General features: G+C 43.4%; 1 protein-coding gene across 1 annotated transcript in view; it reads right to left on the bottom strand.

The window, feature by feature from the left end:
- The window catches only part of LOC126199067 (uncharacterized), a 144,408-nt gene that overhangs the window by 102,031 nt on the left and 16,662 nt on the right, over positions 1-25,715 (bottom strand). The gene's annotated exons all lie outside the window — the stretch shown is intronic.

Here is a 25,715-nt window from a genome sequence, read left to right as displayed (position 1 = left end):
GCATGTATCCCGTGCCACCCAACGTGCTCTAGAAGGTGTAAGTCAACTACCCTGGCCAGCAAGATCTCCGGATCTGTCCCCCATTGAGCATGTTTGGGACTGGATGAAGCGTCGTCTCACGCGGTCTGCACGTCCAGCACGAACGCTGGTCCAACTGAGGCGCCAGGTGGAAATGGCATGGCAAGCCGTTCCACAGGACTACATCCAGCATCTCTACGATCGTCTCCATGGGAGAATAGCAGCCTGCATTGCTGCGAAAGGTGGATATACACTGTACTAGTGCCGACATTGTGCATGCTCTGTTGTCTGTGTCTATGTGCCTGTGGTTCTGTCAGTGTGATCATGTGATGTATCTGACCCCAGGAATGTGTCAATAAAGTTTCCCCTTCCTGGGACAATAAATTCACGGTGTTCTTATTTCAATTTCCAGGAGTGTAGTTACAGAAACGAAAAAAAAACTAGTAATAATAATTCCCTAGATACAGAGGAACCGAAATCTGTAAACAGATTTCGGCTGGCGTCAAGTTGAGAGGCGTTAATAAATTGTTCAATATGGCGGCGTCCGTTAAAAAGATTTAGGCTTAAATGGAGTGCCTTCTTGGGCTTCAGGTGCGTACGAACATAGAAAAAGTAACTGTTCCAGTGGCCGAGACTATGCCAGGTTACGAAACGTCTGCTATAAAATGAAAGCGGCCAGTTCTAGGGTCCAGCAAGCGACAGCTAGCCGACTGATCAGCCAGAAAGTTGATAGTAGAACTACTTTTCTCAGCCGTATGCACACTAGTGTGAGGTGGCCACGAGCTGATAAAACCCGTGAGTACCGCTGCTCCGGCAGCACATTCTGCAAAGTCTTCTTGAAGGTCCACCAGATACAGTCTGGCCCGCGACAGCCTCTTGTCTGTAGGTACGCTCCGCCATGCTACGGTAAAGATTAACGGTCTTTTACTTCGGGCACAGTCTAGTAATGATTCTCGAATTTGACCGCCGTTTCGTTTCATGCGGTAAGTCTGGCAACGCCCCTCCCCCCCCCCCCCCCGCCCCCCTCCCGTACCCTTTATTTACTGGCGAAACCTTGTTCTCGTGATTCAGTATTCTCTCTCCAAAATGTTCTGAGTTAAACTTGCGTAGTTACAGCTGAATGCTATTTCTATATGTCGTTCTGTGAATGTGTCTATGTCATTGGAGGCTCTACGTCGTTCTGTGCTAATTTCAGAATATATCTCTAGGTGTTTTACTTGTGTCGCGATTTCTACCACCTTTCCGCCAGTATCCGTTCAAATCGGTGGCTCCTTGCAAGTAGGGTCGTGGTCCCTGACCTCCGACGGTCTGATACTAGATAGAATAATAACATGAGCTACCGATGGCCTTTCAGTATTCGTCTCCCCCGTTAACTGGGGCAAGCTCTTTTCATTCAGACCGCGTGGGTTACTAATACTGTGGCATTAAGTTTAGGTGAAGTAGGGAAGTTAGATGACTGAGGCGAACTAGCCCGTGAAAACCTGATCACAAAGTTTCAAGAACGAGCTGCAAGTGGGGAATGTATAAACAAACTACACTGAAGAGCCAAAGAAACTGATATAGGTATGCGTATTCAAATACAGAGGTATCTAAACAGTCAGAATATGGCGTTGCGGTCGGCAACACCTATATAAGACGGTTACTGCTGCTACAATGGCAGGTTATCAAGATTTAAGTGAAATTGAACGTGGTGTTACAGGCCTCAAACATGAACATTATTGAGCATATCTGGATGCCTTGCAACGAGCTGTTCAGAAGAGATCTCCACCCTGTCGTACTCTTACGGATTTTCGGAGAGCCGCCAGGATTCGTGGTGTAAGTTTCTTCCAGCACTACTTCAGACATTAGTGGAGTCCATGTCACGTCGTGTTGCGGCACTTCTGCGTGCTCTAGGGGGCCCTACACGACATTAGGCAGGTATACCAGTTTCTTTGGCTCTTCAGTGTATGAATCCTTCCTTATAGCTCCCGAAGCTTACACTAATTATAGCACTCATTGAGACATTTAAGCACTCATTCGCTCCGTGGAATGGAAAGGAAGGAAGGCCTAATAACAGGCGAGTGGGAAGTAATGTCAGCCATGTACATCACTCTGGCTTCCGGAGTATAGATGTGGAATTACTTGTTCCGCTGCATTACGAGTTCTACGGCACGTAACCTCTGGCTGGAGCACAGTCACGCGCGCTAGGTGCCGCGGTGGCAGATGCCGCCCTCGAGGCAGCAGCCGGCGGCAGCCGTGGGCCGTGCCGGGCGTCCGCCGCGGTGAAGACATTAGCGGCGCGTCGGCGTGCGCTCGCTGCAGGTAACGCAGCGCAGCAGATTGGATCGGATTCCGATAGCGTCCGGCGGGCTGAGAAATCACTGGCTGCGCCCGGCCCCTCCTGCATTACAATCGCGCCGGCGCGCGTGTTGTGCATGCGGGCCGCTGTCTATCCCGAAGATGGCGCCGCCGGCTGGACGGAAACTTGTTCCTCTCATTACGGAGCGCTACAGTCGGAGCCGCGACCGCCACACTTCTATCATCTGGTCGCCACCCTCTCCCGTGTTAGTGTCCCATCCTCCAAACTTTAACGTACTACGAGGGGTAGTCACAAAGTTTTAATCACCGTGTCAAAAAAATCGAGCAGTGACCGTGAAAATTGGTAATGGTTGTTAGTCCTTCTCTGCATACTCACCCTGCAATGTACTGTGGTTTTCGTGCATCTGCTGCTACATTAATCCTGCCCCCATGCCAGGCGCGAACCGCTACAGCTGTATTAGTGCCACAGGTTCTATTAATCGCGCGCATCGTCGAGGGCTCGAGGTTCTTAGCGTTTTATTCTTGTAATAGCAGCCCAAAAATTACTATTTATTTAGTTTTTAAGTTGTTGCTGATTCTTTGTTTCGACACTCCAAAGTCACAGATAACGTCTATGTCATAGTAGGCAATAATCTCTGAACCGTTAACGAGTAAATATCATTTAAACACATATAAAATTCTGACTTAAATTCCCAAAATAATTACCTCAGTACAGATGCTTACGGAACTCGCATTTCTGTATAATGTTTGGAAGCAATCCTTTAAAAAACTCCCGTATTTCCTGAATTGAATATCAGCAATCGTAACTTTCACAAATCAGAGATGTCAGTAGACATTTACTTCAGAGTCGCATATGAGACCGCAAAATCTACCTTAGAAGCATAGACAGTTCAGAAATAGACAGACACACTTCAGTAAATAACGCAAACTGATATTGTCACTAAATTATACACTAATTACATGACCCCCAACTCCAAAACAGTACACAAGGAAATACGAACAATAAAAAAATAAAATACATAGCAACTGCTTATATGGGTCCAATCTGGAACCAAGTTAACACATTATTCAGACCTAACAGATATACAGCTAGCTTTTCGAACCACTAACGACCTGAAACTGAAATTACGATCACGTAACACTAGACCACCAATCTAACCTAGCCGTGCTATATACATAATCACATGTAACAACTGTAATAATATCTACATAGGCCAGATCTGAAGAAACCTCTCACACGGTTTAAAGAACACATTCGGAATAGCGAATACAACCAATCAAAATTTTTTCTCTGCGTACAACATAGTCGACACACGGTAGATACAACTGAACATACATTGCAGCTACTTCATTAAATTGCGAAGGGTCCTACCATGAACATTCTCGAGGAACTTGAAATTTATACGTACATAAGAAACCAAGGACAAGACATAGAACGAATAGACAGATCTTAAACATCAGTTTTTTAAATTCAGAATAAAGACGAATAAATTCAAAGGACAGTGCACAGCCAAAGATGGCGTACACCAAAATCAAGCGTTAACACCGTCGCTCATACACACACACACCCTGGAAACATACGGCAGTGAGTCAATACAATTCGTTCGAGAATGTCACAATTTACGAAAAATTATAGAAAATAGTTAACAAAAGCACACAGGTCAAGTAATAAACTCCTACCCAGGAAGCACTTGTAAATTAGTGGCATCTACGGTCGGCAGAAGCGCGAACTACTATGAACGTAAAGCAACCATAAATACACGCGCAAAAAATAATGTGTATCTCATCTGTATAACAGTGCTTATACTTCGTAAACACATTCCATCGTAGCTGTGAAGCTGTCAAATTACTGTCATAACTACCTTAATCCAGCAAATGTAGAACGACAGTCAAAATGCAGTTACCAAAGATATTATATGTATGTCAATCCACGTAGGCTGTATGTACGTAAGTAACGATCCATGTTCAATGTTCTACTATAACATAAAGATATGTTACCAAAGTAGTGTCACCCACATTGTCCGGCAGTTCACTCGATAGTGACAATTCAGCCTAAACAGATCTGTAGTGAAAGTGAAAGAAATGAAAATTATTATCACACAGCAGCGAAAAAAAAAAAACATATCTATTTGCTGTATCGGATATGAGCACTAACAGACCAGAATAGAGATATCAATATTTTCCAGTACCATCTCCACGTAACTCGCCGTGTTTTGTACGGCGCAAAAGACACGGGATGATACAGCATTCTACAACTCTGCTTCATTGCTGTCAAGAAAACATTGCATGTATACAATGATCTCGCCAAATGCCGCCCAAAGCATCTTAAGATCACCATTGTAGGCCGAAACGAGTTATGATTGTGTCATAAAACGCGATGTGTCAGAAAGAAACAAAACATTGTAATAGCTGACATTGCTGCGCAAATAATCGCCGAGCCCGAGCCATTCTTTGGACATAAAACTCTGCCAGTAATTGTAAACAGTGCGAAATGAGACCAATGCGACAATGACATTCATCCATTGCTCCATGGTCCAGGTTTTATGGCGTCAGTATAACCCTTTCCCGTTAAGTGTATTTGCATGACTGAAGAATGGATTTGGAAATCCAACTCGCCGTGCAGTTCCCCTTTCTGGAGTTCCCTTCATGTCGTTTCGGTGTTGACAGGGTTCGCGAGGGCGGCATTGAGTTCCGCGCTGAATTTTGCAGCTGTCTTCCTGTTATTTTTCATCAAAATACACTTCAATGATCATCTGCCACGATCACTCGACACAGACTTTCGTCCAGATTGTGACTTAAAAAGCAAGATATTCTTCCGCTTTCCCTGTACGCGTAATAAATTTCCGATACCTTTGCTACAGAAGCAACCACCGTACGACCACCAGCAATTTGCTCACGTTCGAAATCACTGAGCTCCGACATAATGTACTCACCACAGCTCACAGCACTGTTCTTACCACAGCTGACACGTAACTCACAGAGCATGTTGGTGAGGAGCCGTCCGTGGTCGAACACAACCTGTAGGCTTGGGTAGCATCTGCATTTATGTTGAGGCACGCTTATTTTGCGGTGCTTCCATAGTTTTCTTCAACTCCTCTATATCCGCCACCACGGATTACTAATTTAATATTTTGTATTTCAGAGTATTGTCGGTTTTGTAATTATGATATGTTGTTAGTTTGATCTTACGTACCTATTGTAACACACACTTATCATAAATGTAAACTGTACACGACACCCATTCTAGTTGCAAATCAAGCTGCCAGATTTATGTGCTGTGAGCAGCTTTCATGTGTCACTAATGTGGGTGGTTTACGAAGCCAGGAATTGTAAAGGCAAGGCGTGTGGGCGACGACAAGGACAGGCGAGCGGCGGAAGTGCGCTGCACTCTGTACCTATTCGCAGGTACGAGAAGGGAACGCTCTCTGGTGGAATGCTCGCAAAAGAAACACATTAAAATGTGAACTGCGTGAGTATACTCCATTCTACTTTTAATTTTTTTACACTGACAGTAATTTTATTTTAACTTCGTAACTGTTTTGTTTTAACAAAGTTACTTATCATCTTTATGCACTACAAATACAGAATGACACTTCCTAACATACTCGCTGACTGTGAATTGATTATTCGTTACTGAATTGTCAAGGTTGCGGACAACACATAAAACCGACGGATTCTTCTGCATCTACAATGGGTATCGTAGACATTTTTACATTTATCGTGGTGAGTGTTTCAAGTAAGGTATATAAGATCGAATCTGCTATGTCTTTTACTTGTCTGTGCAGATCTGAAGTTGTTCAAAAATTTTTAATATAACCAGTAATCATTACAAAGACAAGTGCGACATTAGACTGCAACAACAAATATTACATTAAGCTTTTGTATGTCCATTCTTTTAGCAGGAGGTCTTTGGGAAGTTGAAACTGGTAGCGACAAAATAAAATGAAATCATAAGCACGGCTATAGGTGTTTTTGTTTATCACAGTATTACATTATGTATGAGTTCGCTTTTATTCGCAACTCGTTGAGGAAATGCTACTGTGACACCAGTCTAAACTGCTAACCGCTGCAGCGACTTTCTAAAAAGTCTTCCCAATACCGCTCCTAAATCGTCTGCTTTGCTAAAACTGACCAGCCACCTTCGCAGTCCCAACAGCGATTTTGCAATAAATAAAAAACCCTGTACTATTAATACATTATTTTGAAATTTTTTAATAAAGGTTCGCTCATTCCATTGCACAAAATTTGAGACCTGCGATTGATGTATTCTGGCGTTTTGCAATAAAAATTAAAACTGATAATTAACAGATAATTATTAATCACCTTTGAGTCTGTGTTATTTTGGACGGATTAAAACGATTGCTATGGCCTAGTGATTATCTGTTCCAATTGCGCTGTCAGACATTGACGTAAATTACGCTTTTTGAAGTTTTGATGAAAGTAACTACAAACGAAGTGCCTTTGATGTCTTCAGTTCATTACCTCGTTTCAGTCCACAAAAAATGGTAATTTAGTGATACATGAAGAATAAAACAAGATATATATATAGAGACAATATGAAACAAGTTTTTCCATAGCATAGGTACGACTGGGGAACTCGGAGAATTATTTCAGCACTTTGCTTTCCCAACTAGGTTTTTACTTAAAATTGTGCGTAAATCAAATTATAATGAAGGTTAACAATTTATTTGGTGGTTGCTAAAGAAATTTAAACCTGAGGAATTTAAAATGTATAGAGTTTTGTACTTGATGAGTCGATGCATTAAGCCGACATATATCCTGCCTGTCACAAGAATTTAGCGTTTCCTGGACGCTGCTAAGTACATTCAGATAACATCCTTTCGAAGAAGGATGTTCGACCAGTATTCTGCCACCAACATATAGCTAGTACATGGTTCATTGGAATTAGATGCGAAATCTTAGACATAGTACACAGGCGTGTGGACATTGACTTTTCCGTCGGTCAAGACGCAGATAGAGCTGGACAGTGGTTAGCGGATTGTGTACTGTGGCGTGCTGAAAAGAAATGGCACTGAATTTTTTATTCTATTCTCAATCTCGGTTGAGGTATTACGCTCTTTAAAAAAAAGAAAAAGAAAAAAAACGCACTACGAAGGAATTATCCGGATAGGACGGAAATCATTAGATGCAAATGTTGCTCTATGACGCATGGCACCCGAGAACATCGGCCACGGTTATGCGAACCTGAATGTCGGCCGCCATACGGCCCGACAACCAGGACTGTCGGTGTGGGATACCGTTTCTTTTCATAGCAGGACTCCTTTGGCTGTCATCTACCGCACCCGTCATGACAACGGTTCGTCGAGCATATTCTACGTCCCATTTTGTTCTCCTTAATAGCAAGTCATCCTGGGCTTGTGTTTCAGCAAGATAATGCCCGCCCTCACATGGCGAGAGTTTCTACTTCTTCTCTTCGTGCTTGCCAACCTTCATCAGCAAGGTCGCCGGATCTATCCCCGACTGAGAAAGTTTGGAGCATTATGGGCAGGGCCTTACAAATGTCTTGGGATTCTGACGACCTAACTCGCCAGTTGGACAGAATCTGGCACAGGTGGACGTGCAAAAAGTCTGTCAATCAGTGCCAAGCCGAGCAACCTCTCCCGTAAGGGCCATGCGTGGAACAACGCGTTATTGACTTTTTCAATTTGGGTAGTCCTTTTTCTTGAACAAATCATTAAACTTTTCTGAAATTGTACTCATTGTACACCACAGCTACCTATTTCCCTCCCTTTCGGGTAAGTCCCTCATGTGCGTCCCTTTTTTAATCTTAGAGTGTACATGTCACGCATGTTACTCGGTCAACTTTCCGCTTCGCTAATGCAAGTTGCAACCATCTACCACTGGAGGGCTCCTAATTGTAAAGTGTAACATGGCGATGTGCAATGTAACTGTATGAGTGAGTGAGAAAGAGTGTGCTGTGGTCGTGTGTCTGGCCACCCACACATGGAGAACCTTCCCCTTGACAATGACAATGCCAGACCGCACACAAACGCTGCGACGTATGTAACAATTCTACGTCTTCAGTTCACCGTCATCAGTCATCCCCCATAATGTTCCAACCTGGCCGCATCACCTATTTCCAGAACCCTCAAGGACTTCACTATGATAGTGATGCTGCGCAAGCAAAGGTGAGATGAGGTAGCTCTGTCCAAAAAATCAAACATTCTACAGGGACAGTATCAACAAAGCGGTCTTTTGTTGGGAAAAATACGTTCGTCGCCTGAATGACTATGCTGAGAAATAAATAACTACCGTAGATATGGTAAATAAAGGTGTAGAATGTTAATAACGTTTGCTTCATTTAAAAAGCTTTAAGAATTTTCACATAAAAATACGGAGTGATTGCATTTCAGCTCTCCCCCACATGCAGATGTAGAGAACGGTGTGTTACCTGAATGCTCCTGCAGTCCTGCTCTCTAATGAACAGAGATTTCAAGCAGAGGGTGAAGAGGCGGTCGCTCGTTACGTCAATGTGCTGCTTCGCACACATTTATTCATGTAGCGCATAATGTAATGAAAGCCTTAGAGCAGACATTTTGGAGGCTTCCCATTCGAGTATCCCAAGGGAAACATTTTAGTTTAAATGACTGTGGAGACTGTGTAGAGAAAAGGAAGGAACACCCATTACGATATAAAGTCACTTCTTGGAAGGAATCGTTTCAAAAGATTTTCCAGAAGTTTTTGAAAGAGTCAGTATGGGATCAATTGAGTCAGAGCTCAACCTGAGAACAGAGAAAGATTGGTAAGCACAACGGCCACGTTGTTTTCGTAGAAAGCCTCTTGACATTCGCCAAAAGCAGTTTAGGAATAGAATCTAGTGCTTTGGCCCCTGAGTCCAGTGTGTGTGTGTGTGTGTAAGAGAGAGAGAGAGAGGGGGGGAACACATGCGTACGTGTGTAGCTGCTGATGATGGTGACAAATGGTGGTACAGTAGAAGGTAAGAGTGACATCCGATCTCAGTACATCCATCTGTATTACAAGCTACCTATTTAAAGGTTCCCAAAGGCAAAAATAAAAACTGAATTTCAGTATTTCGTATAACGATTGACCAAATTTAAAATGCTCTCATAATCTACTTTTTAGGAGTATAATCTTACGCTGAAAGTTTAGCACTTTGATCGCATGTTAAAGTTATGAACTGTGTATATGGCTTCAGCCAGATAACCCGCCTCTTGCAAATTACCCAATCTGTATATATGATTGCAGGCTTTCTCGGCGTGTTCCAGTGACAATATCTTGTCAGGTGATCAGCCGAGTGGTGGTGTCGTGTTGTCGCAATGTTTCAACGATTTTCGTACCCATCATCTTCAGGCGAAGTTCACACATTGCTTGAAGATGGTGGGTACGAAAATCATTGAAACGGTGCGACAAGACGACGCCAACACTCGGCTGATCGCCTGACAAGATTTTATCACACCCAGTCTGTATTCATTCGGTATTTGAGATTGACAGTACGGTATTAGAGTAGTCACTTCTTTGTCACATTAACTCATTTGTAAAGCGATCAGACGCTCGACGCTGTTTTTTATACATGAGAGTTCGATCCTTTAAAGAATGTGAGAATGGGAGTGGTTACCGGTAGCTCAGTGTTGTCGAATAGTACCGACGTATAGCTGGAGTTAACGCACACGTCCGACAAACGGATCAGGGGCAGCCGTCTCACAAGCCATTACTCCGTGACACACAGACACGGGGTTAACGCTGAATACCTGGCAAAAGAAGAAATGGAGAGGAGCCAAAGTAGAGCAGCTCGTTTATTCAAAGGTTCGTGTAGTAAGCGCGGAAGTGACGCGGAAATGCTCATCCAACTACAGCGGCATACGTTACAAGAGAAGTGTTGACTATCGTGGCGCGATTTATTGTTCACTTTCCGAAGACCTACTTTCCTAGAAGAATCAACTAACTCATTGCTTACCGCGACGTGTATTTTGCCACAAGAACATTTCGGCAAAATTAGTGAGACCAGAGCTCATACGAATTCTTTCCAACGATAGTCTCCATCATGTTACCTTCCATTAGCAGCGTGAGTCCAATCAGCGACTGTGGTCTGGTTCATACATCGTAGAGCGTAGCAATCAGTCGTCCTTTTTTGCAGGTTTTACTTGGCAAATCCAGATTTCGGCTAGTGCCTAGCCATTATCAATTCACTATTTTCTAGTCTCAATCCATGTCAGTTCTCTGTTTTTCGGGCGTCAGTCACAGTTCTTCGAATACTACTGTTTAATTAGTAATATTTAAAGAACTGTGACTGACGCCCGAACAACAGAGAACTGACATGCATCGAGATTAGGAATAGTGGATTAATAATGTATAGGCACTAGCCGAAATCTGGATATGCCAAATAAAACGTGCAAAAAAGGACGACTGATTGCTGCGCTCTATCATTTATAAAACAATAGTCCTTCCCACCACCACTTGCCACTGGAACAGGAACACTGGCACGCAAAGTACCCTCCGCTACACAGCATAACGTAGCTTGAGGACTGTAGGTGTAGATCCTCCTCTTTCCGGGCACCACCAGGATTTGAACGCGTACCTCCGTCTCGACTCTCATATCACTAACAAACATTGGCGATGTCGTGTGCGAAATCGGGCAGTGTTCCATTAAATGAGTGATTTTAATTTGTAGTGATGCTTTTAATTAGTTTAATCAAATTAAACTAAGTGTTTCCAGAGACGTTCTCAAGTCTCAAACATTTATGATGTATGTACGGAGACTGAAGTGACCACGGGTAGGATTCGAAGCCGGACCTCCTGCCCAGTAGGCAGATTTGCTAACCACTGCGTCACCCTGGCACAGTGCTTCTGGTCAACCTAACGGACTACTTTAGCACGCCTCCCTCCTCAATCCAAATTCCTGTTCATGCCGTGTGGGCCGAGGCCTCAGTGGGAATTTCGATTGAGGAGCGAGGCGTGCTACGGTAATCCGTGCAGTTGTGCAGAGCCGTTGTGTCAGGGTGGCGTAGTGGTTAGCAAATCTGCCTACTGAGCAGGAGGTCCGGGTTCGAATCCTGCCTTTGGTACAGGTTTTCATTCGTCGCTTCAATCTGCACATATCTATTAATTAGTTTAGTTTAATCGAGTTTATCGCACGGGAAGAAGTGATGATTACGTAAGTGACGGGTCCCGTTTTCAACTAATAAATGGGCGCCGTAGCGACGGACCCCCCGGCGTATTTTACGGGTGGCGCCAGCCGCCTGACAGTCCCCTGCGACCGTGCGGAGGTCTCACGTCGCGAGGCAGTCGGTCCACCCCTTTCCCTCGCTCTGGCCGGCCGTGTCGGGGATCTGCGGCGTGGAAAGCGCTGTCCCGGACCGTGAAAACCGATCGGAATAAATCAGGCTGTGAATAATAGAGGGCGAGCGTCCGACCGCCTGTTTACTGGCAGGGATTTCGGCAGCGCCGCCGGCTGCCGTTTCCACCTGAGAGGTTGAAGCGAGGCCGACGCCTACGTCTCGGCTAGAGACTATCTTTTCTCTTCCTACACTTTTATGTTTTCCGCCGTGTCGCCCCGAACAATTTACTTTCGTTTTTCTTCGTAGTGGAAGTTTTTCGATGCGGTGGTTATGTCGCATTGATAATCTGCTGCTGAAGCTTTAAACTTTTTCTGTGTAGTGCGCCAATACCTCGACAATGTTTCGGGAGTGCTGCTGGTCGCCATCTATTACAGTAGCGACTGACTAGCGCTGCTGCATGGCGGTAGCAAGCAGCAATGTGCAGGCCAGCAACCGAGGCGGGGTACTCAGTAACTGCTAGAGTTCCTGTTAGCCGGCCGCTGGTGGCCGAGCGGTTCTAGGCACTTCAGTCTGGAACCGCGCGACCGCTACAGTCGCAGGTTCGAATCGTGTCTCGGGCATGGATGTGTGTGATGTCCTTAGTAAGGTTTAAGCAGTTCTAAGTTCTAGGGGACTGATGACCACAGATGTTAAGTCCCATAGTGCTCAGAGCCATTTGAAACATTTAGTTCCTGTTATTTTTCTTGTTCAGATCTCCCTGTTCACACATATCGATAAAATGAACATCGCACGAGACTAGAGTTGTAAAATTGCCGTAGTTCATCATAAGCAAGCGTACACTACGGTAGTTTTCCTAGTAGTTGTGGTCAACGAAGATGGTAATCGCGTTACTTGTACGTTACGTGTGTTGTATATCTGTCGCTTGCTACCTCATTGAATTGTTCACGTAAGCAATCAGAGTCTTACTAAATTTCTCTATAAACTGGAAGCAGTGAACTGTACATTACGGGCAAGCGTAATCTACGGCACATCTTTGTTCCAAATAGTTATCCTCCTCTCTGTTACTTAAAAATAAACAGCAGAATTGAAATTGTCAACCGTTAGTTCAGGTTTTGTAAGGTGAACAGAGGAATGTTGTAGTAAAAACAAAATAAAGAAAACAAACAATACAGATCTATCATGTACCGCTGTAAAACGCACTGTCATCAAAATAAATGCAAAACAAATAAAAAATCAGAAAACAAAACGCATCAAACACCGTTACAGTACTTCGTCGAGCCTATATAAAAATTTCTGTTGTGTTCCGCACTTACCAATAATAACAAAAAACTCTTGCCTGTGATAGTAATGAACGTCATGCTGATTACAAAATAATACTAATAGTTAAATAGATTTTATTTACGTTTGTCCATGTTCTAATATGTGTGAATTCCTAAGGGGCCAAACCACTGAGGTCATCGGTCCCTAGACTTACACACTACTTAAACTACCTTAGACTAACTTATGCTAAGAACAACACACACACACCCATGCCCGAGGAAGGACTCGAACCTCCGGCGGGAGGGGCCGCGCAGTCCGTGAAATGGCGCCTCAAACCGCGCAGCCACTCCGTGTGGCGTTTGTCCATGTAAATCCTACTTACATCAAAAGTAATTGCTTTGATTGTGTAAGAGCGCATAACTTACGCAATCAAAGAGTTTTTATTACTTACAAAAGGTAATTTATTTAGCATTTACTACCGAACCATAGGTTTGCTAGAGAGCAACTCTACATTAGACTGATATGGGGCCACTTTGTTGAATGCGAATATGAAATTCCCCTTTAAAAATAATTTCGATTGTAAAGACACACAAACTGACGCGTTTCGTGCGGGCAGTATATTTGGGCCAATTGCAGTTACGTATACCAAAAAAGAAAAGAAAAAAATTACAAATATCTGCAACACCAAAGAAAAAGCGCCTGACGACTTTTATGAGAGACGCCTAAGCAGCTGTGCTGCATCTCGTACTACCTAACAGAGTAAACTGGTACAGTGATTCTCAGCTAGAAAACCTAAAGAACGAATTTCTTAAACTGGAGAAATATTTTATACAAGCACATCGACAATGTTAATTTTACTCTGTCTACGACCTTACAGATGGAGCATACGACTGGATCAGACGTGCCATACGAATGCCACAGAGTCCCTACACCCTGCTGCCTCCCAGGGACCAATAATAAAACATTCTAGCTTCACCAGGAAGCGTCAGCACACATATTGTCTCTAACAATAGTTGTTTCCCATGTGATGACTTTGGAACTAAATAGCGTGTACTTTTATTCAGTTATCAGACTTGTATCGGAAACATGCAAAACTTCAGTAGCGTTTCATATATACTCGTTTTTATCTCATTCCATAGATATGTGCTGATAACATTCATATAATTGTGCAGTTATATGATATTGGTCGCGAGAATATAAATTTTACGCCCGTGGATTTGGAGCACACCATTGTAGCAAACAGCGTAATATCAAAATTTATATTTTAATTACCACTGCTGGATAATTTTGTGAATGTCATTAGCAAAAGTCTTGGACATTTATGGCCTGTAGGTTGCAGTTCTTAAGCAGAGATGGAGATGACTGTACAGGACAGGCTAGCTGGGAGAGATGCATCAAACCAGTCTTCAGACTGAAGCCCACAGTAACAAGAGATCACAAGGGCCGGTCAATAAGTGGCGTAACACATTTTTTTCTGAAAGCAAGTTGTTTTTATTAAGGACTCCAATGCATCATATTACTCGCCACTCTTTTGGAGACAAAACTCTATATTTCAGCACAATCTTGAGGCCTTGCGTCACGTTACTGGCAGTGCCTGTATACCTGCGTCGTACCACTCTACTGATCGACGTCTGAGCCGAGGTCTTTCTGCATCAGTAACCTCTCCACCATTCATGCACTGCTTCCTGCGCAAGCAATTCCACACAGGTGGTCCTTAGTTGCTCTTTATGGTCTTCTGACAGGTGGCGAGGAACCAAGTTTGAGTACCCCAGTTGGTGGACGAAAGTGTCAGCGCTACCAACAAACACGTGCAGTTGTGCAGCAAGGTGTTCGACTGTGGTCTGTCAATCACCTCTCGAACGAGAGTTTCCGCAAGTTCGAACACTGCAGCAGTCACAGCTGCGTGTGGAATGAAATCTGTCAGTAGAGGAAACCGAAATCCACATAATTTATATGTTTTTAAAGTCGTAAATACAGTCCTACAGCAAGTATTATAAAGAGTACTTCTTATGTATATTACGTTTATTTGAAAATTCTCCAAGCATTCCCCTCACTACGGTAACCCATACCTAGGATATTTGTCATCAGTAATGTTACCTATCAGTCCAATCATCCGGAAAACTGTGGCTGCAATGTCAGTACTGATGATTTTCGGTTATGTTTACCTCATCCTCCCCAAGCCCACACCGCTCACGTATGGGTACTAGGTAGTCTACGTCTTATTCCAAAATATTTTCTTTCCAGAGAGTAAATCATATCTGTATCGAGATGGTAGAAATTTCTCACGTGTACCTGAGTTCTGTTTAACCCTCCCCTCAACTTTCAAGTATAATACAGGTCCTAGGAGTACCTTGACCACGTACGACTTACTTTCCCAGACTGCGAGTACACATGTGTACTGAATTTGACTGAAACTGCTAATGTACCTCAGATGAGCTACTGTTGCCCCCTCGGTTTTCGTGCGGTAGCGTTCTCGCTTCCCACGCCCGGGTTCCCGGGTTCGATTCCCGGCGGGGTCAGGGATTTTCTCTGCCTCGTGATGGCTGGGTGTTGTGTGATGTCCTTAGGTTAGTTAGGTTTAAGTTGTTCTAAGTTCCAGGGGACTGATGACCATAGATGTTAAGTCCCATAGTGCTCAGAGCCATTTGACCCATTTTTTGCCCCCTCGGTTTGATACAGAATGACCGTTGCAATACTGACGCTCGGTGAAAGCATGCCTTGCTGCTAGTTGCACAGAATGTCAGCAGAATATTTTTGTTGTCCTATGTCGTAGCAACACACTATATACGTAGAGAGATCTATTTTTGTCGTGGTCTTCAGTCAGAAAACTGGTTTGACACTGCCCTCCAAGCTAGTGTAACCTGTGCAAGAATCTCCATTTCTGCATAACAATTGCAACTGGACCTCCTAACTGTAGTGAAGCCTCTAATTTTCACCCTCACGACATCCTTGCCTCCATTATCAAATTAACGATTCTATTGTCTGTTGTGTCAACTTTCAATACCCACATTTCACTTCTGCACAAGGCTACGCTCCAGACAGATAGCTACAGAAAAGTCTTACGAACACGTTTATTCTCACGGAGTACAGATTCTCTCTCGCTAATGCGCATGTCTCTATCTACAAATGCCAGCTACTGCATCTGACCTTTTAAACTAGTTCCAGCCCGCTCCACTGCTGGGCAAATGTCGCTTCCTTTGTGGGTGGTGGTACATGTAGTACGTTCACAGAGGAAAATTGACAGTGACAGTTGGTCGAGAGGAGGAAAGCCAGACGGCGTTTCGTCCGTAGTTACACCTTCTGAAGCCGCCAAGTCCTCGAGCGCACTCTCCTGCCACAGACAGCCCGGGTGCGGGGCTTCGCCGTACGGAAAAAAATAAAACTGGACTCGGGAAAAATCCTTCAGAAAGCAACTCGGCAACTTCTGCGGAGCACGCTTTTTATTGCCAGTCCGTCAGCTGTGGGCACAGAAAAAGGAAGCGAGGCTGCAGCCGGCAGCCGGCGCCACTCCGCCCCTCCTCTCCTCTGCCGGCGTCGCGACGCCTCGCGCCACTGGCTGTCAGCGCGCTTAGCGCCGGCGGCACAGACGGACGCGGCCCGCCAGAAATGAAATCTCCGGTGATTCGCTGGCTGCATAATGCGCGCCCACACGGCCGCAGTCCGGGCAACGGTCCGTCTCCGGCAATTTGTCGTCGCTAGGCGGGCCGCGGCGTCTAGCGTCTCCCTGCCTGACGTCGCCGCAGGCTCTGTCCTGTCCTCCGCCTCATTCCGCGCCACATTTAATACCCCGCTTGCGGGAAGCTCCAGATATCTGACAGCCCAGGGTATCTCCGCTCACTTTAGCAAATTTGGTGAGCAACCACCATCCATTTCTTTTATCACCTTTTGGGGAACGTGCAGGTGCGTAATTCTGAAGGGTTTCATTCCACATGCTCGTTGACACTTTACCATCCCGAAGTACACTTAGAGCTGTAAAACTACCGTAGGCTACCGTAGACTGTCGCAAGTAAGTGTGGACTCCTTTGCTTTGGTCTGCCGCGCGGTCTGAGGGCGTCTTGCCACGTTCTGTGCGGCTGCCCGGCTGCCCGTCGGAGGTTCGAATCCTCCCTCGGTCATGGGTGTTGTGTTGTCCTTAGCGTAAGTAGTCAAGTTAGTTTAAGTAGTGTGTAAGACTAGCGACCGATGACGTTCGCAGTTTGGTCCCTTATCAATTCACAGACATTTGAACATTTTTTGCTTTGGTCACTTAAGGTCGTAACTACACTATCTGTATGTTGTGTGTGTTGCATACCTATCAGGCGTCACTTCATTTCGAACGCTTTGTTTGCATATCCGATCAGTGTCACTAAATTCCCCTAGAAAACGGAAGCAGTGAGCCGTCTGGAAATCGATTAACAGTATACAGGGTGTTACAAAAAGGTACGGCCAAACTTTCAGCAAACATTCCTCACACACAAAGAAAGAAAATATGTTATGTGGACATGTGTCCGGAAACGCTTACTTTCCATGTTAAAGCTAATTTTATTACTTCTCTTCAAATCACATTAATCATGGAATGGAAACACACAGTAACAGAACGTACCAGCGTGACTTCAAAAATTTTGTTACAGGAAATGTTCAAAATGTCCTCCGTTAGCGAGGATACTTGCATCCATCCTCCGTCGCATGGAATCCCTGATGCGCTGATGCAGCCCTGGAGAATGGCGTATTGTATCACAGCCGTCCACAATACGAGCACGTAGAGTCTCTACATTTGGTACCGGGTTGCGTAGACAAGAACTTTCAAATGCCCCCATAAATGAAAGTCAGGAGGGTTGAGGTCAGGAGAGCGTGGAGGCCATGGAATTGGTCCGCCTCTACCAATCCACCGGTCACCGAATCTGTTGTTGAGAAGCGTACGAAGACTTCGACTGAAATGTGCAGGAGCTCCATCGTGCATGAACCACATGTTGTGTCGTAATTGTAAAGGCACATGTTCTAGCAGCACAGTTAGAGTATCCCGTATGAAATCATGGCGGTGAATCGAGGAAGTACAGTACATACTGACGAAACTAAAATGAGCTCTAACATGGAAATTAAGCGTTTCCGGACGCATGTCCACATAACATCTTTTCTTCATTTGTGTGTGAGGAATGTTTCCTGAACGTTTGGCCGTACCTTTTTGTAACACCCTGTATATAACAGGCCATGTAACCTATGGAGCTTGTTTGTTAGACGTCGTTATCCTTCTGTTTGTTACTTAAAGGAAACAGTCTTTACAGCAAAATTGAAATTTTCAATATGTAGTTCAGGTGTATATGTAGTTCAGGTGTATTTCACGTTACAAATCAACAGTTTTAGAATAAAACCTGAACTAAATATTGAAAGTTTCAATTTTGCTGTAAATGTATATGGTTAGGAAACGTAATTTCTGAAGAAAAGGATATAACTTCAAAAAATACACAACATAAACATATCAATCATCGCTTCAATACCACGTCGAGCTTATATAAAACATGTTTCCGTTATTTATAAAAAAACTGTAGCACTTATTAATAGTAATAGTAACAGGAAACTCTTGCCTTTAATGATGGAGAACATTCTATTGAGTACATAAAAACATGTTTCCGTTATTTATAAAAAAACTGTAGCACTTATTAATAGTAATAGTAACAGGAAACTCTTGCCTTTAATGATGGAGAACATTCTATTGAGTACATAAAAAACAATAATAATGTAGATTTGTCTATGTTTGTTCGTCAGTCCTAAGTAAAATTACTCATATTTAATCATCTTACGCAGACTAGGAATATTTTAGGATGAAATAAAAAGTTATTATGAACACGTATTTATACAAAGTCATTTTTATGTAACTGAAGGATCGATACCCCCTGGTGTCGAAGGTTTCTTATTGTATCATTTGCTTGATTGCATTATCAGTTGTTCGTCACATTAACGGTATTAAATAAATAAACTTTCATTCCATTCAGAGCTGATGCCCGTCATCAATAACAGCATGAGATGTGACCCATACGGGCGCTAATACACCCTCGAAATGTCATTCTGAGGAAATTTTTACCACGTCTGAATCATCTATTGGGTAAATTCCTGATAATATTTGACTTGAAACTGCTTTGAAGATACGAAGGCAGTCATAAACTATCAGCTTACACTCACGACTGTTAAGTTATGTTATTATTTATTTTATTCGTTTTAGGTACGTGTCTACAGCCCTGGTACACATTGGGATCTTCGTGCCACAGTACAGTACCACTGTTGTAAGGAAGCCAAAACATAATGGGGCAGCCTTGGTCAAAGTTGAAGAGGCCGCGCCATTTTCTTTTGGGCCTCTGGCAGGTCGATATGGTACTGTGTCGGTGTTCAAAGTGTAGCGGGACAGCAACCAGTTATCTGTAAACAGAAAAAAATCGTTATGAAAGTCATTAAATTAAAACTTTATCACTACCCTAATAAGTCTCCCCGTCGCATCCCAGACATGCTCCACAGGTCACAAAAATGAAGATCCGGTAGGTCAGTCAAGGATCTGTACAGTCCTGATACCGTTTGTGGTGTGATCTGTAGTCTGGGGCAATGCGTCTTTCAGATATATGCCATTTGCAACCTTGGTTATGAATGATAAGACAACACGGTTTACCAGTCAAGCCACATTATGGTGGGTACTCAGTCTTCTTCCAATAACTGTTAATTTAGTCGTTTTATCATATCCAGTAGCTCCCAACATGACCATTCCATCATTCAGCTTCATAGGAAGTTCATCCTAGGAACTGGAGAGGTACTGCTCTCGAGATTCACTGCTTCCTGCGACCTCACACCGTGTCGCCTACGAACACGATGGCCTACCTCTGACAGCCGTAAACAGAACCCAGACTTATCGCCCCCTAGTAGCACACAATGCTCCAGCTGACTATGGATTACACTATCCAAATCTCTCGTACTTTGTGGAACGGTGTCGTCGATAAACGACGCGTGGAAACTCCACATCTCTATCCAGTTTCCAGTAATGTCTTCCGGACGGTTCGTGGTGACACTGGCTATAACCTCGGTTACTGTTGCTATTCACGTGTGTGTCAAACACAGTCGAGCAATTTTACGATCTTCTCGTGGTGTGGCCCCTCTGGGAAAGCTCGTCGCAACGTTTCCCTTTTAGATATTCTAGTGGTGTGGCCCCTTTGGAACAGCCCGTCCCCAAGGCTTCTTGGCATACTCGTAGCCTAAGGGTTTCTAGTCACCACTCATTCTGCATAAAATTGTCTGTGCGATCTGTCACTACAATGCTCTCACGACCATGATGCCAGTGAATCGATCATTCTCAAATTCAGAAAGACGACAAGGTACTGCAAATTCACATGGTTTGTGCTTGTGTTGCTCGCTAGAGTGGAGGCCTGAAACAAACCAGTTATATGACTGAAGGCAGCAACGGTAACACAGTGCAGCCGTCGGGCTATATGCAAAACCGTTCTTGATGCCTTATAAGTGAAGCATACACCCAGCCGGTCACTGACTTAGCTCATCTTTCGGACGACTGTAGTTCATACTTAGATGTTACGCAATATGCTGTTCTAGCACGTTGTGTGGCTTAACCGTTTTCCAAGTTAAAACTTTCACGAAAATGCTGGACATCGCAGTGCGAGGGCGGTAGTTGAGCAGTAATGTTAGCGCAACCACCTAACGAGGCAGACTATAAATTTTCCCGTACTGGTTGAGAGTCTCGTTTTTCTTTATTTCTTTTTTTTTTCTTGTTATCTTGCACCAAACACATGTACCGGTACCACTACAAAGGCTCATGCGCCTTTGGAAAGAAACAATAAAAATAATAATATTGGTAATCACTGTGTTATAATATCTTATGGGAGAGCGGGGCTAGCTGTTAGAGGGGTCTACTTGTCACACGCAAATTTCGAACTAACCGCTGGTAGTAACGCCCTTTCCTTGCAGTAGATGGTGTCGCCTGGCGATTGCTGGAGGTCGGGCTGTCAGTATTAGAGGGACAGCAACAAGGAACATTGTTTCTCCTTCTGTTTGTAATTTTTTCTTCCGTAACTATTTTCTGAATAGCAACGTTACCTTTCTGGGTATCAAGGCGGTGCTGCATCATGCAAAAGTGACAGCTTCAGGTGAGCGACAAAATTTTAAAATTTCTCCACAATTGAAAATTGTATGTTAAAGTTTCATCGGGAACTACCCCGCGTGACGTCCTTTCTTATTACGTATTTTGATTCTGAATTAAATATGATAAATTACAAAAATGACACAAACCGAGGCACAAAGTCAAAAGAGGCAAAAGTTCTTTACTGAGGAATGCCGGTAATTAATATGGGACAAAATTATTCTCAGTGAAAAAGGAGAAAACGAGCGGAAAGACAAAGGAGCACAAAAAAAAGTGCGGTGGGAGGGGTCATCTGACGAAGAGGCCGACTGGATTTGTATTGGGCGTGGTGACCCCTATTCCAAATAAGTACAACCAACAAAACGACGTCAGTGAACTAGGTGTTGAAAATGGGATCATAATTATTTTGCAAATTTTAAGACATTACAGTTCTAATAACGAAAATGGAGTGTATCACAATAGCGACTCTTTCAAAATGTCAGATTACCAGTAATTTGTAAAAACGAAACAGACTTCTCTAGAGTACTGATAACAAATTACGAGTGTGAATGACCAGGAATAATGTGAAGTGAGTGAAATGTTTGACAGATTAGCAAGAAATCTTCTGTAAATCTATACTGATGGTGCTACGTTAAGGTATGTCACATTAAAATAGCTCTGAAAACTTCTTGTGCAAAGGTATTGAAAAAATTGTATCAAATGGCCCCTGTCTTCCCTGTAACGTATAATAAGGAGTTGTGGCACAGTTGTGTCCGCGTTAGCGATTGCAGAATGTTTCTAAATTTTCGCAGGACAGGAAAAATATCTTCTATTGCGATTTCATTTACTCTTCATTCCTTGGTACTGCATTAATTGACAGCTCTGGTATTCGTACGTAAATTGGTAATACCCATAGTAGCCTCAAAAATTATACCTCTACGGCCATTCTTTTAAATGTTGATGAAATGTTTTTTCAGTTGACATTGTTAACAACAGTGTGTGTGGCAGAAAGTAGCATTCATAAAAAGTGCTTGGTGCAAGTCTGTGTTATGTTTTGATGTTTTTATAATCGATCCCACTACAATTGCAGTAGGTCTAACAGTGACGACTAGGAATAAATAATAACTATAATGACTTCACTGCGATAATTTCACAAAACAAAAATCTATCAGTACATAAATATTCACCTTATCACAAATTCTTAGCATACTTCTATTAAAATTTCGTCACGAATGTACCAAAATGATTGTTATTATTACATTATGATAACAGTAAACACAGCAGATGAAATTACTGTGGTGGATATCGTACTTTATCACTTGTCGGGAATTTTCCAAGGGTCTAGGACTACCTGATGTCTCGGCAGATCATCAGATTATTCGTGCAGACTACAGTAACGTGGCTTTCTGTAGGTGGCGGCTGGATACTTCCTCATCGCCAATGGATTTCAAGTGATCACTAAAATCTTCCGACAGTGCTCCAGTGCGCCAAGAACCACTGGGACCTCCTTCAGTGCTTTCCGACAGAGTCGCTCTAATTCGGTTTTCATTTCTTAGTATCTGTCAAGTTTTTCAAGTTGTTTTTTCAAATATTCTGCTACCACCTGGCAAGGCAATGTCGATGATAGTACTTCATTTTTCTCCGTAACTGCGATGTATGCTGTATTATGTTAAAAATTATTATTATTATTATTATTATTATTATGTTACGTATGAGCCACTATGGACTATGGTTTTTTGAACTGTTTCTCCTTTTTTTCTTCCACATTTCTCTCACAATTTCGCCGTATTCCTCTCTTCCTGCTCGTGTCCAAGTGGTTCCAGCCTACTTGTTGAGTTTTTCATGGAAACCTTTGGGATCTTATATTCCTTTCTGAGTGGCAGTCATTCTTCAATATCCTGTGCAGTAATTTAGAGGCCTTGGATGACCCATCACTTGTGCACCATGTCTTATCTAGTTTTATTTTACCGAAGAAAGTGAACACTCTTTTCGTCATTCATGCTTTGGATGTGGCCATAGAAAGCTATCCTTCTTTTCCTAATCATATCTATAATTTTTTCAACATGTGCTGACTAGTACGATATCTTCCTTATTGTGTTTGCTCTTTCACTGGTCCCTAAATTTTTTCTAGTACTTTTCTTTCGGTGATTTCCAGTGCTTCCAACATAGGCTATGTGGTTAGAGGTAACAGTTCTGCTGCTTAACGTGCTTCTGGGCGAATCACTGTAGACCAGTGCATAAGCTTTCAAATTATATACGCACTCAGTGAGATATGCTGTTTTCATCTTACTGAATCTTGCTGCAATGGCTTTTTGTTCAAAATATCTTGTTCAATGACTACGCCTAAGTACTAGAACTTGTTGCTTTTCACAATTTTTCCATATTTAATTTTCATTATCTTACAGCTTGCCTTAATATTTGTTATAAGTTTATCTTCCTCAAAGGAGATCTATAAGCCTACTTCTTCAGCTTGTTGTACTAGCAAGTCTGTCTGTTTATTGCCTGTTTCCTCTGAGTCAGAAAAAATAGCTAGGTCGTCTACAAACGCTAGACTGTCTATAAGTTGTTCGTTTTGTAACCTAATCTAACTTCCACATCGATTAGAAAAAGGAAAAGACAGTGACGGAAAAAAAATCACAACACCAAATAGGAGATGTGCATCATGAACGAAAATTGGTAGGCGTGTTTCTACATCTGGAAAATGATGAACTCATATTTCTCCATAATCGCGTAAGAGTTGAGCTAGTAGCGCCACTATGAGGATGCAAATCAGGTTTGATTTAAATACACGCGGTAACGGTCCTAATCGTTAGTTACCTTTCACACTGGACGTGGTGAGTTGATGATAGTGAAGAATGCCTCTAAGGCAACAAAGACGCCATTATCAATTCCTCACTTAGTTCGAACTGGGTTTTTTTAATGAGGTTACGAGAAGCTGGATGTTCCTTCCGCGATACTGCAGAAAGACTTGGCAGGAATGTAGCCACTGTACGTGACTGGTGGCAGCGGTGGTCACACGAAGGTACGGTCGCAAGAGGACAGGCCTCCGGACGAGAACGTGGCTCCATGTCACTCTGGTGAGTCGACCTTTTATGATGCCTTTCATGTACAGCATCCTGGAGGGTGTTTCCCAACAGGATAACGCTCGCCCACACACCGCTGTTGTAACCTAACCTGATCTACACGGTGTCCACATGTTGCCTTGGCCTGCTCGATCACCAGGTCTGTCCCGATCGAGCACATACCGAACGTCATCGGATGACAATTCCAGCATCATCCACAACCGACATTAATCGTCCGACCGAGTGCGACAGGCACGGAACTGCATCCCAAAAAACTGGCATCCGGCAGCCGTACAACACAATGCATGCACGTTTGCATCCTTACATTCAACTTCCTGGCGGTTGCACCGCATTTCACATTTGGAATGGCGTGTCTCGCGGTTACATTAACCTGTGATATTGTAATGTTAATCACTGAAATATGTTGCCTAGACAAATGCGTTCCCGAAATTTCATCACCATACATCAATTATAGTTTGGTGTTGCGATTTTTTTTCGTTACAGTGTGAAAATGGCTCTGAGCACTATGGGATTTAACATCTGTGGTCATCAGTCCCCTAGAACTTACAAGGGAACCTCCCCATCGCAGCCCCCTCAGATTTAGTTATAAGTTGGCACAGTGGATAGGCCTTGAAAAACTGAACACAGATCAATTGAGAAAACAGGAAGAAGTTGTGTGGAACTGTGAAAAAATAAGCAAAATATACAAACTGAGTAGTTCATGGGAAGATAGGCGACATCAAGGACTCTAAGAACACAGGAGCGCGGTGGTCTCGTGGTAACGTGAGCAGCTGCGGAACGAGAGGTCCTTGGTTCAAATCCTCCATCGAGTGAAAAGTTATTTTTTTTTATTTTCAGTTTATGTGACAAACTATTGTGTTTTCATCACTTTTTTGGGAGTGATTATCACATCCACAAGAAAACCTAAATCGGGCAAGGTAGAAGAATCTTTTTACCCATTCGCCAAGTGTACAAGTTAGGTGGGTCGACAACATATTCCTGTCATGTGACGCACATGCCGTTGCCAGTGTCGTATAGAATATATCAGATGTGTTTTCCTGTGGAGGAATCGGTTGACCTATGACCTTGCGATCAAATGTTTTCGGTTCCCTTTGGAGAGGCACGTCCTTTCGTCTACTAATCGCACGGTTTTGCGATGTGGTCGCAAAACACAGACACTAAACTTATTACAGTGAACAGAGACGTCAATGAACGAACGGACAGATAATAACGATGTAAAAATAAAGAAAGTAAAATTCTCACTGGAGGGAAGACTTGAACCAAGGACCTTTCATTCTGCAGCTGCTCACGCTACCACGAGACCACGGCGCTCCTGAGCTCAGATTGTCCATGATGTTGCCTATGTGGCCCATGGACTACTGAGTTTGTATATTTTGCTTATTTTTTCACAGTTCCACGCAACTTCTTCCTGTTTTCTCAATTGATCTGTGTTCAGCTTATCAAGGCCTATCAACTGTGCCACCTTATAACTAAATCTGAGGGGGGTGCGATGGGGAGGTTCCCTTGTTAGAACTACTTAAACCTAACTAACCTAAAGGCATCACACACATCCATGCCCGAGGCAGGATTCGAACCTGCGACCGTAGCAGTCGCGCGGTTCCGGACTGAGCGCCCAGAACCGCTAGAGCACCGCAGCCGGTCGTTAAAGTGTGAGTACGAGCAGACTGCTAGTTTACCGGCTTAGTCAGTTGCTCTAACGCCCTTCATTAGCGG

This window comes from Schistocerca nitens, chromosome 8 (assembly GCF_023898315.1).
Source record: "Schistocerca nitens isolate TAMUIC-IGC-003100 chromosome 8, iqSchNite1.1, whole genome shotgun sequence".
NCBI lineage: Eukaryota > Metazoa > Arthropoda > Insecta > Orthoptera > Acrididae > Schistocerca > Schistocerca nitens.
This window is presented reverse-complemented; position numbering and strand designations above follow the sequence as displayed.